At 43.3% G+C, this 13637-nt stretch overlaps 1 long non-coding RNA gene across 3 annotated transcripts in view; it reads right to left on the minus strand.

The window, feature by feature from the left end:
* The window catches only part of LOC102157493, a 92042-nt gene that overhangs the window by 43210 nt on the left and 35195 nt on the right, over positions 1-13637 (minus strand). For 2 of the 3 annotated variants that reach the window (XR_002342334.1, XR_002342333.1), the window contains exon 3: positions 7948-8064. This is a non-coding gene — a long non-coding RNA (uncharacterized LOC102157493). Of the gene's footprint in view, positions 1-7947; positions 8065-8812; positions 8996-13637 lie in introns of those variants that run through there. The other variant, XR_001307395.2, reaches the window with a different exon arrangement.

Genomic DNA, 13637 nt, shown 5'->3' on the forward strand with positions numbered 1-13637 from the left:
AATATAGGAGCACCCAGATACCTCCAACAAATACTAACAGACATAAAAGGAGAAATTGATGGGAATACAATCATACTAGGAGACTTTAACACCCCACTCACATCAATGGACAGATCCTACAGAGAGAAAATCAGTAAGACAACAGAGATCCTAAAGGACACAATAGAAAAGTTAGACTTAATCGACATTTTTAGGATATTATATCCCAAAAAATCAGAATATACATTCTTCTCAAGTGCACATGGAACATTCTCAAGGTATCTTCTCTGACCACAATGGCATGAAACTAGAAATCAACCACAGGAAAAGAAATGAGAACTGACTAAACGGAGACTAAACAACATGCTACTAAATAACCAATGCGTCAATGAAGAGATCAAGAAGGAAATTAAAAAATACCTCAAGATAAATGATAATGAAGACACAACCACTCAAAATTTATGGGATGCCACAAAAGCAGTGCTTAGAGGGAAGTTCATAGCAATACAGGCTTTCCTCAATAAAGAAGAAAAATCTCAAATCAACAACAACCCACCACCTAAGTGAATTAGAAAAAGAACAAACAAAACCTCAAGTCAGCAGAAAGAAGGAAATCATAAAGATCAGAGAGGAAATCAATAAAATAGAGATTCAAAAAACAATAGAAAAAAAATCAATAAAACCAAGAGCTGGTTCTTTGAAAAGATAAACAAAATTGACAAACTCTGGCCAGACTCACCAAGAAGAGAGAAAAAACCCAAATAAACAAAATAAGAAATGAAAAAAGAGAAGTCACAATGGATACTACAGAAATACAAAAAACCATAAAGAATACTAGGAACAATTCTATCCCAACAAATTTGACAACCTAGAAGAAATGGACAACTTTCTAGAGACTCTCAGCCTGCCAAAACTGAATCAAGAAGAAACAGATCAGGAGTTCCCGTCATGGCGCAGTGGTTAACGAATCCGACTAGGAACCATGAGGTCGTGGGTTCGGTCCCTGCCCTTGCTCAGTGGGTTAACGATCCGGCGTTGCCATGAGCTGTGGTGTAGGTTGCAGATGCGGCTTGGATCCCGCGTTGCTGTGGCTCTGGCGTAGGCCGGTGGCTACAGCTCCGATTCAACCCCTAGCCTGGGAACCTCCATATGCCGCGGAAGCAGCCCAAGAGATAGCAACAACAACAAAAGACAAAAAGACAAAAAAAAAAAAAAAAAAAAAAGAAGAAATAGATCAAATGAACAGACCAACCACTAGAAATAAAATTGAATATGTCATAAAAACACTCCCTACAAATAAAAGTCCAGGACTAGACCGCTTCACAGGCAAATTCTACCAAACATACAAAGAGGAATTTATACGCATCCTCCTTAAACTATTTCAAAATGTTGAAGAAGAAGGAACACTCCCAAAGACATTTGATGACACCACCATCACCCTAATTCCAAAACTAGACAAAGACCACCAAAAAAGAAAACTATAAGCCAATATCTTTGATGAATACGAAGCAAAAATTCTCAACAAAATTTTAGCCAACCAAATCCAACAACATGTAAGAAAGATCACACACCATGACCAGGTGGGTTACATCCCAGATTCACAAGGATGGTTTGACATATGCAAATCAATCAACATCATACACATTGACAAAAGAAAACTCAAAAACCACATGATCATCTCAATAGATGCAGAAAAAGCATTTGACAAAGTCCAACATCCATTCTTGATAAAAACTCTTACCAAAGTGGCTACAGAGGGAACATACCTTAACATAGTAAAAGCCATTTATGACAAACCAATAGCCATATAATATTCAACGGAGAAAAGCTGAAAGCCTTCCCACTAAAATCTGGAACAAGACCAGGATGCCCACTCTCACCACTGTTATTCAAGATAGTACTGGAAGTCCTAGTCACAGCAATCAGACAAACAAAAGAAATAAAAAGTACCCAAATTGGAGGAGAAGGGGTAAAACTGTCACTATATGCAGATGACATGATACTAATATATAGAAAACCCTAAGGACTCAACCCAAACACTACTTGATCTGATCAACAAATTCAGCAAAGTAGCAGGATATAAGGTTAACATTCAGAAATCAGTTGCATTTCTGCGTAATAACAATATGTTAGAATAGGAATACAAAAATACGATACCTTTTAAAATTGCACCCAAATCAAATATCTGGGAATACACCTGACCAAGGAGGTGAAAGATTTATATGCTGAGAACTATAAAACATTAATCAAGGAAATTAAAGAAGATGTAAAGAAATGGAAAGCTGTTCCATGCTCCAGAGTTGAAGAAATTAATATTGTAAAAATGGCCATACTACCCAAAGCAATCTATAAATTCCATGCAATTCCTATCAAGTTACTCATGACATTTTTCATGGAACTAGAACAAACAATCCAAAGATTTATATGGAACCATAAAAGACCCAGAATGCCAAAGCAATCCTGAGGAACAAAAACCAAGCAGGAGGCATCACTCTCCCAGACCTCAGCAATATTACAAAGCCACGGTCATCAAGACAGTGTGGTACTGGTACCAAAACAGACAGACAGACCAATGGAACAGAATAGACCCAGAAATACACCCAGGCACCTACGGTCAATTAATCTTTGACAAAGGAGGCAAGAACATAAAGTGGGAAAAAGACAGTCTTTTCAGCATGTGATGCTGGGTAAACGGCCGGCCACATGCAAATCAATGAAACTGGAACACACCCTCACACCATGCACAAAAAAAAAAAAAAAAAACCTCAAAATGGATGAAAGACTTAAATGGAAGACAAGACACCATCAAATCCTAGAAGAGAACATAGGTAAAACATTCTCTGACATCAACCTTACCAATGTTTTCTCAGGTCAGTCTCCCAGAACAACAGAAATAAAAGCAAAAATAAACCAATGGGACCTAACGAAACTGACAAGCTTCTGCACAGCAAAGGAAACCATAAAGAAACCAAAAAGACAACTTACAGAGTGGGAGAAAATAGTTTCAAATGATGCAACTGACAAGGGCTTAATCTCTAAAATACACAGACAACTTATACAACTCAACAGCAAAAAAGCCATTTTGAAAAATGGGCAAAAGACCTGAATGACATTTCTCCAAAGAAGATATACAGGTGGCCAACAAGCACATGAAAAAATGCTCAACATCCCTGATTATTAGAGAAACGCAAATCAAAACTACTATGAGGTACCCCTTCACACCAGTCAGAATGGCCATAGTAAGTCCACAAACAACAAATGCTGGAGGGGGTGTGGAGAAAAGAGACCCCTCCTGCACTGTTCATGGGAATGCAAATTGGTACAACCACTATGGAAAACAGTATGGATGGAGTTCCTGTCATGGCACAGTGGAAACGAATCCAACTAGGAACCATGTGGTGGCGGGTTTGATCCCTGGCCTCACTCAGTGGGGTTAAGGATCCCACATTGCCGCGAGCTTTGGTGTAGGTCATGGATGTGGATGCAGCGTTGCTGTGGCTGTGGCCTAGGCCAGCGGCTACAGCTCCGATTGGACCCCTAGCCTGGGAACCTCCATGTGGCGCAGGTGCGGCCCTGAAAAGCCAAAAAAAAAAAAGAAAGAAAGAAAGAAAAGAAAAAGAAAACAGTATGGAAGTACCTTAGAAAACTATATGTAGACCCAGCAATTCCACTCTTGCACATCTATCTGGACAAAACTTTCCTTGAAAAAGACACATGAATCCACATGTTCATTGTATCACATAGCCAAGACATGGCCATTGACAGATGATTGGATTAGGCATATATTTGGTATATACACACAATGGAATACTACTCAGTCATAAAAAAGAATGACATAACGCCATTTGCAGCAACATGGATGGAACTAGGGTCATACTAAGTGAAGTAGTCAGAAAGAGAAAGACAAATACCATATGATATCCCTTATACATGGAATCTAATATATAGCACAAATGAACCTTTCCACAGAAAAGAAAATCATGGACTTGGAGAAGAGATTTGTGGTTTCCAAGGAGGAGGGGGAGGGAGTGGGATGGACTGGGAACTTGGGGTTAACAGATGCAGACTATTGCCTTTGGAATGGATAAGCAATGAGATCCTGCTGCGTAGCACTGGGAACTATATCTAGTCACCTATGACAGAGCATGATAATGTGAGAAAAAAGAATCTGTACATGCATGCGTAACTGGGTCACCATGCCATGTACTAGAAAATTGATAGAACACTGTAAACTAGCTATTAAAAAGACAAAACCAAAAGCAAAAAAAACTTCAGCCATATCTGCCTGAGTCCCAAGTATACTTCTCTTTCTCCTAAATGGGTCTGCTTCCAGTTCTAATATTCTCTTAGATTCTGGGCAGCCCTACAAGATGGGGACATGAGTGTCAGAACATAATCAGAAGGGTCTGACCTACAATAGTGTTTGCTGGGGTTACTGCTGTTTAGAGTCTAGTTCTTAGCTTTGGTTCTGCTGCCTAGTTGTTTCAGTCATGGTGGGATATGTAAGTCTCAGGATATGTGATTCATGTGGACTAAACTCACAAGAGACTGATGTATAAGTCTGAATTACAGTCTGTTTCCTGGCAAGGGAATGTCCAGAATTTTCATGTCCATTTTCTAGGGCATCCTCTTCCCATAAGCTGATAGGTTGGTTTGTTTACTAACCAGGAGGCTGCTTGGCAAGTATAAAATCAGAACCAGAGTCACTGGGAGGCAGCTTTGAAGAATCCTACACACAACCCATGGATGACTTGTTCTTGGCTTCCTTTCATGTGTGATGGGACTATTCATTGCCTCTCTTCTTTAAACATAACTGAATACGCTTTGTCACGTTTTGCTCATTGCTCTTGTTTTACTAGACTTTTCTTGATACCTTCCCTCTGTAGAAATCTATTTTTTCATCAAATGTTTTACTGTCATTGGTTAGACAACATTTTTGTTGTTGTTGTTGTTCTGCCCTCATATTTAATTTCTGCGCTTTTTCTTACTCTTTTGGTTTGGATGTCCTCTGCCCTCTGGTGTGGCTTTGCAAATCACTGACACATCCCTTCCTGTGTGGTTTTCCTTGCAATGGTACAAGATGTGTCAATCTACTGCTTAAAGACGACACCCTCTTCCAGAGTCATAGGCATTGCCCCAAACTTGCCCTCAGCTGCAGAGACACAATCTGTTTTGGATCACAGCTAATGGAACCATGCGTGAGGCCCTAACTTAAGAGTAGCCAAGTTACTGTCTCATCTGATCTGAGAAAAAGAACCAGGCAAATAGAGTCTTTCTGTAAACACTCTGAAGTGTGAAGGAGGGATCAAAAAGGACTGTTGGTAGGACAAGTTTGACAGTGGGAAGCAGTGGGGTAGAAGGATGCTCTATAATCAGTCTCCTGAGGGGCGGGGAATGCCATAACGAAGTACCACATAGTGGCTCAAACAACAGATATTTATGGCCTTAGAGTCCTGGAGGCTGGAAGCCTAAAATCAAGGTGTCGGCAGGATTGATTCCTTCTGAGGGCTGGGAGGGAGAGCTGGTCCTGGACTCTCTCCCTGCTTCTGCAGCCTCACAAGTTCCCTAGCTTATGGAAGACACCCTCTCTGTCTTCACATCATCTCCACTTACGTGTGCCTTTCTCTGTGTCCAAATTTCCCCCTTTTGTAAGGACACCAGTCATACTGGATTACAATCCACACCAATGACCTCGTTTAAACTTCACAGCTTCCGTCAAGACCTTATTTCCAAATCAGGTCACATTCTGCGGTACTGGGGGGACACCTGCACGTCTATGACGCATGGAGGACACAGTGATACCCATATCAGTTCTCTTAGAGTCAACCTGCACCCAAGCTCAGAAGGGATCCAATGAAAGATACTGTAGGGCTATGGGCTTCGGCAAGAGCCCTTCCCTGGTCTCAGGATTGGGCTGCCTCGGGGCTGTGCCCATCAGGCTACCATTTATGTGGTGGCCACAGCAGCGCTATAAGAAGAGACCTCAGCAGGGCTGCCAGTGGGGACAACTGGGCACAGAAAGGAAGCGGGGTGGTGCTGGGGAGAACGGCTGTGGTGTTCTCACAACTGCAGCCCCTTTTCTTTCTTTAGGTGATTATGTGTCACTTGCAATTAAAGAGTCTCAGTATGACAGTGGCCTGCCTCTAAGACCTGGGGGTGACTATCGTGGCTCCTTAACCATAACTAGCTGGGCACCAATACTAGTCACAGAAGTTCAGCTTCCCTCCAATCCACCCACTCTGACAAGCTGGCTGTGTGTCCCTGGCTTCCAACCCCTGTGTCAAACAAGGGCTCTTCCCAGCTAGAACATTCTATAAATTTTATCATAATTGGTCAATTAAACCCAAATAGTCCCTCCAACAGACAGCCTTAAAAATGCAATTTAGAAAATCCACCAAGTGGCTAAATCATGCGCCCCATAAGCGAGAGTTTATTATCTAACCATCTGGGAAGCAGACCAGAATTTCTTCCGAAATGGGAGAGTTACTTTCAGCTTATGTTATTTTTAAAAGGTAGACAAAACCCATGATATCATCCCTCTATTAATTGGTAGATATAAAAAAGCCTCCTACTAATTCTGAGTCTTAGATAAATACACAAGAGTAATAATAACCTTTGCAGAAAGGTATTGAGCGTTTAGACAGTTACTGAAGGCAAACGTTATTTGTTCCAAGAAACCTGCACAACTGGGTCTTTTGATTCTGCGTGTAAGCTGCCAGAGTAGGCAATTACTGTTCTTTTTCTATTTCTGGTCTCAAAATACCTTAGCATTCTTTCCATTGTGGTCCAACTGTCAGAGGGAAAAACCCAGCCCCAATGTGGGAAAGACGCCCTATTCCAATTCTTCAAAGAAATGAAACTCTGAAGTCTGTGTCTGGTGGGTGCAGGGGAGCAGAAGGCAGTTGTTTGTGCCCACGGCCTGCACATCACGAGCTTCTGGCTGTGCCCTGGGGCTTGGGCCCACGGTCTCTCCCCTTGAGGCTGTCATGGTCTAATAATAGTCAGATAATTGCAGTGCATTGCAGTGGTTTTGGTGAAGGACACATCCAACAAGGGGCAATTACTGCGTGCCCCACATCTGCAGAAGTGAGCACTCTGTGGCCATTCAACATCATGTTTTGTGAGAATATTTAATTTTCCTTTTCACGTGCTCTTGATTGTGAAGTAAACAAAGGCAGGATATAAAGTTCTATACAATTAAAAAGAGTCCTATACAGTAGGAACCTACTTTATATATGTTACTTGAGATATATACATATTTAAACATACGCACATATTATATACCTACACGTGGTTTATACTATATTATGCATAATATATACGTATAACATATAATATACATTAGTTTATATATGACATATCTATTACCATATAGTATAAGCTATGTGTAAACTCTATGTATCATATATAGAAATACAAAGAAATAAAAATTAATAGCAAGTGGTTGTTGAATGCCTACCATATAGCTTAGTGCATTCTAGAGACTCTACTGAATTCTTTGTATATCATATATCATTGAAATCTTAAATGTGTTTTTTAGTGAAATATGTCCTATATGCAAACGAGTGGCTGGAACATGTGTGAAGTGCAAATAATACAAATAAATGGAACCTCCGTGTTCCACCTCCCTGTTTAGATGGCAAGACAACTTCGGTTCTCTGCCCAGCTTGATTGCAAGTCCTACCTCACTCCTCAGAAGTAACTGCTCTGCTGAAAATTGCATTACTAATTCTCTTCCACTTCTCCATTAAAAATGGTGGTAAAAGAAAAAAACAAACAAACAAACCTGCATGGACCATGAGATCAAACACTTCGGACCACGCCTTTGAGTGTACCATCAAGTATGGTTAACTATCAGCACAGTTTTGTCATCAGATCTATACAACTTTTTCATCTTGCAGAGTGGAAACTATACCCATTAAGCAATGGCTTGACTGCTTTGAATACCTCATGCAGTGACTGGCTTACCTCACTTTCATGGCTTCAAGTTCCATCCGTGTTCTTGAATGTGATAGAACATCCTTCTTTTTAAAGGCTGAATAATGTTCCAGTGGATTATATGCCATATTTTCATTGTCCATTCATCTGTCAACAGAAATTTAATGTGCTTTCATATCTTGGCTACTGAAAATATATCTATATCTATGTAATGGTGGGAGGTAGGTAGCAGCATTTCTGATCCAGTAGGATCTAAGAATTTACATGCTAGGAGTTCCTGCTGTGACTCAGCGGTAATGAGTCTGAGTAGTATCCATGAGGGTGCGGGTTCAATCCCTGGCCTCGCTCAGTGGGTTAAAGGATCCCGCATTGCTGTGAGCTGTGGTGTAGGTCACAGACACTGCTTGGATCCAGAGTTGCTGGAGCTGTGGTGGTGCAGGCCGCAGCTGCAGCTCTGACTCCACTCCTAGCCTGGGATGGCCATTAAAAAAAAAAAAAAATTACTTCTAGCATGCTTCCAAGTGATAATGTGATACCTCTGGTCCACCTTGAGAACCACTGTTCTATAAGATACCTTCTTCTATACACAAGTCTCCACCCTCATTCGCACATACAGAGTAAGTTCATCCAGAATCGAAAACTCGGGGAGGCAGATCAAGATGGCGGAGGAGGAAGAGGCCCCGCTCGCGTTCCCCGAAAAAACACATCTCCCTGTAAAACGACTCGCACAAACATCTACTGAATGCTGGCAGAAGAACGTAAACATCCAAAGCGGGCAAGAAACTCCTGACATAACTGGGTAGAACAAAAGAAAAAAGAGAGAGAGAGAGAGAAAAGGAATCAGGCCGGGCCTAGCATTCCCGAGAGGCAGCTGTGAAGGAGAAAAGGAACCCACCTCCTGGGAAGCCGCCTAACCATCGCGGAGATCAGTCCAGAGGGAGGAACCTCAATGTCACTGGGAAAAGCGCAACAGCGGGGGGACCCGGAGAAAGTCTGGGCCCCCGCAGGAGAAGCAAGGCGCCCCGGTTGGAGACGCGAGAGGAGGAGGGGCTGACGCCACAGGAATCTGCCTGCGCATGCGCACGCCCACGCGGCGCAAGGCCTCTCAGAGGGCGGGGCGGCTCTGACGCAGGCCACGGGTGGCGGGAAGCCTTTTGCTCGGGCTGCAGGGACGGGCACTTCTTGGTGGGCTGGGGGCAGCAGAGGGCTAAAGAGTGACCTGGTCCCTCTTAGGTGATCTACAGGCGGCAGGGACAGACTGCGGTGGTCTTCCTGGAGGTGTGGCTTGCCATCCCTGGGGGCCTGTGAGTGGGCTCCACCGATGGCCCCAGTCACTGCAGGGGTTGGCAAAAAATAAAAAAGAGGGCACTGCAACCAAGCCCCACATGTTGTTGCTCTCACACCCCTGGGAACACACCCCCTCTGCAGCTGCCACTGACAAACACTCTGGGTGGCGCCCAGATGCTTCATCACTGTCCCTTCCCAAGACCCTACAACTAGGAGCAGTTGGTGCAGCACCTCCTGTGTGGGCTAAGTGGGACAGGGTGCTTCCTACATGGTCTGCAGGTGGCAGGGGCAAACCACTACAGTTATCACTGACTACAGAGGTGGGTGTGGCCCACCGCCACTGGGGATCCCTGAACAAGAATCACCTGCGGCCCCAACCACCTCAGAGGGCACCACAAAGGACACAGCGACGGAACCCACCGGTTGTTGCTCTCGCTCCCCTGGGAGCAACCCGCCCAGCTGCTGCCACTGCTAAATGCCTGGGCAGTGCCCAGACGCTTGATCACTGTCCCTTCCCAGGAACCTGCAACGAGGAGCAGCTGGTGCAGCACCTCCTCTGGGGGCTAAGCAGGATGGTCTACAGGTGGAGGGAGTAAATCACCTCCGTTATCACTGACTCCAGAGGTGGACGTGGCTCACCAACACTAGGGGTCCATGAACAGTCACCACCTACGGGTCCCATTACCTCAAGGGCACCACAGAGGAGGGCATTATGATCTAACACCACCTGTTGTTGCTCTCACACCCCTGGACGAACACCCGCCCAGGTGCTGCCACTGCTGAACGCTCTGGGCAGTGCCCACCCACTTGATCTCTGTCACTTCCCAGGATCCTGCAACTAGGAGCAGCCTGTGTAGCACCTCCTGTGTGGGCTAAGTGAGACAGGGTGCTTCTTGCGTGATCTGCAGGTAATGGGGGCAAACCACTGTAGTTATCACTGACTCTAGAGGTGGCCCTGGTCTGCTACCACAGGGGTCTCTGAACAGGCAACACTTGTGGCTCCAATTACCTCAGAGGAGTGCATTGCAATCAAACATTACCTGTTGCTGCTCTCACTCCCCTGGGAACTCACACACACTGCTGCTGCCACTGCCAAATGCTCTGGCACCTTGTCAAGATAGTCCATGTTCCTGGGTTGGAAAAATTAGTATTGTAATTTTGGCCATACTACCCAAAGCAATCTATAGATTCCATGCAATCCCTATCAAATTACCCATGACATTTTTCATAGAACTAGAACAAACAATCCAAAGATTTATATGGAACCATAAAAGACCCAGAATCGCCAAAGCAATCCTGAGGAACAAAAACCAAACAGGAGGCATCACTCTCCCAGACCTCAGCCAATATTACAAAGCCACGGTCATCAAGACAGTGTGGTACTGGTACCAAAACAGACAGACAGACCAATGGAACAGAATAGAACCCAGAAATACATCCAGGCACCTACGGTCAATTAATCTTTGACAAAGGAGGCAAGAACATAAAGTGGGAAAAAGACAGTCTTTCAGCATGTGATCTGGAACTGCAGCCACATGCATCAATGAAACTGGAACACACCCTCACACCATGCCCAAAAAAAAAAAAAAATGGATGAAAGACTTAAATGGAAGACAAGACTCCATCAAACTCCTAGAAGAGAACATAGGTAAAACATTCTCTGACATCAACCTTACCAATGTTTTCTCAGGTCAGTCTCCCAGAACAACAGAAATAAAAGCAAAAATAAACCAATGGGACCTAACGAAACTGACAAGCTTCTGCACAGCAAAGGAAACTTATATAAGAAACCAAAAAGACAACTTACAGAGTGGGAGAAGATAGTTTCAAATGATGCAACTGACAAGGGCTTAATCTCTAAAATACACAAACGACTTATACAACTCAACAGCAAAAAAGCCATTTTGAAAAATGGGCAAAAAACCTGAATGGACATTTCTCCAAAGAAGATATACAGGTGGCCAACAAGCACATGAAAAAATGCTCAACATCCCTGATTATTAGAGAAACGCAAATCAAAACTACTATGAGGTACCACCTCACACCAGTCAGAATGGCCATAATAAGTCCACAAACAACAAATGCTGGAGAGGGTGTGGAGAAAAGGACCCCTCCTGCATGTTGGTGGGAATGTAAATTGGTACAACCGCTATGGAAAATAGTATGGAGGTATCTTAGAAAACTATACATAGAACTACCATATGACCCAGCAATCCCACTCTAGGGCATATATCTGGACAAAATTTCCTTGAAAAAGACACATGAATCCACATGTTCATTGCAACACTATTCACAATAGCCAAGACATGGAAACAACCTAAATGTCCATCGACAGATGAATGGATTAAGAAGATGTGGTATACATACATAATGGAATACTACTCAGTCATAAAAAAGAACAAAATAATGCCATTTGCAGCAACATGGATGGAATTAGAGACTCTCGTACTAAGTGAAGTCAGAAAGAGAAAGACAAATACCATATGACTTCACTTATATATGGAATCTAATATTGCACAAATGAACCTTTCCACAGAAAAGAAAACCGTGGACTTGGAGAATAGACTTGTGGTTGCCAAGGGGAAGGGGGAGCGAGTGGGATGGATTGGGAATTTAGGGTTAATAGATGCAGACTATTGCTTTGGGATGGATTAGCAATGAGATCCTGCTGTGTAGCACTGGGAACTATGTCTGGTCACTTGTGATATAGCATGATAATGTGGGGGGGAAAATGTATACATGTATGTGTGACTGGGTCACTTCGCTGTGTAGTAGAAAATTGAAAGAACCCTGCAAATCAGCTATAATGAAAAAAAACATCATTAGTAAAAAGAAAAAAGAAAACTCTGAGATTTGAAACCAAAAATACTACTAACACTTCAGTTAAATTAGCCACACGTATTCTTATTGGATGAGGATGGGGGAGTAAGGGAGAGAAAAGGATCTAGGATATAATTGAATGATGAGGAAATAGAGCCCACAGAAGTCAAGACTGGTCCGCGATCACACAGTACACAGCAAAACAAACAAAAAACCACCAAATCTTCCCTACATAAAATTGGCACTAAAAGTGCAAAATCTACCTTGAGAACCCTTATTCCTGATCTAAACTGAGGAAGGAGAACTAAATCTCAAATAGCAAATGACACTTAAGAGATCCAAACACTGAAGGAACACGTCTCTTTTAAAACTTTTTGTTCTTTTTTTTTTTTTTTTTTTTTGTGGAAGCATGATACACTACTGTGAAGTTGAGAAAAAAATTTAGAAACAATAAACGTATTTATGATAATGGGTGAAAAACCCATTAAGAATTTTATTAGATAAGGATGACAAAATTAACTTTCCCTGTTTTCATTTTGCTATCACTGAACATTTGTGTTTCCATAATAAAAATAGCAATGAAGAGAAAATTGGACACAGGGCATTACCTTCTTCCCTCTGCAGGGTGGAGGAGGAGGAATTCTTCTCCCTGGAAAGCTGAGGGAGGCCTACCAAGGGTTTAATTCAGGAGGGCATTGTTCACAAGAAAAGAGCAAGGCTTAAGGGGACAGCCTGCAACTTCCTTCCCCAGGTTGCTCGGGCCCCAGCTCTCCCGGACAATGTGGTTTTGAATGTCTCCGCCACCTGCTCATGGTACGGGGAGAAGGATGCTCAGGCTGCATCCTTGGCTTTTCCTTTCTGTGATGTGCCTGTTCTAAGAGGACCTACCACCTGGGAGCTATACAATGAGACGACCCATTCCTTAGAACAGCGCTTGGCCCTTGGCAAGGGGGCTCGCAGTGTCAGCTCTTATCCACCCCACACAGAAAGGTGTGATTTTAACCACACTGTGGAAAAGTGACCCACATGGTGAAAAGAATTTTGTTGTGGAAGATATTTATCCTTTCAGTCTCTCCCCCCGAATTCTGTGCCAGGCACTCTGCGTTTGTCTCCTCTTGTGACACTAAAGACAAGACCCAGGTACCTGCCATGGCATTTGTAGTTGCCAATGGGGCAGAAACTGTCGTTAGAAAAGATGCTGGGAGTAATGTGTCTGATGGGCAAACAAACCACAGAAATGAACAGTAAGTTTAGAGAGGAGAGATACCAACAGAGAGATGACCAGGGAACGAGAGGGAGAGAAAACATGCTTTTGTTTGTTTGTTTTTCTTTGGGAGCCGCACCTGCAGCATATATGCAAGTTCCTGGGCTAGGGACCATGCCACAGCCATGGCAACACTGGATCCAAGCCACATCTGTGACCTACACTGCAGCTTGTGGCAACACTGGATCCTTAACCCACTGAGTGAGGACAGGGATCCAACCTGCTTCCTCGTGGAGACAACGTCAGGTTCTTAACCCACTGAGCCACAATGGGACCTCTGAAAACATTTGTTTTCCTTAACAAAACTAAGAGTATCCCCAGGATTTCAATTTGTAGAGGTCCCAGATGA

This window comes from Sus scrofa, chromosome 3 (genome assembly GCF_000003025.6).
Source record: "Sus scrofa isolate TJ Tabasco breed Duroc chromosome 3, Sscrofa11.1, whole genome shotgun sequence".
NCBI lineage: Eukaryota > Metazoa > Chordata > Mammalia > Artiodactyla > Suidae > Sus > Sus scrofa.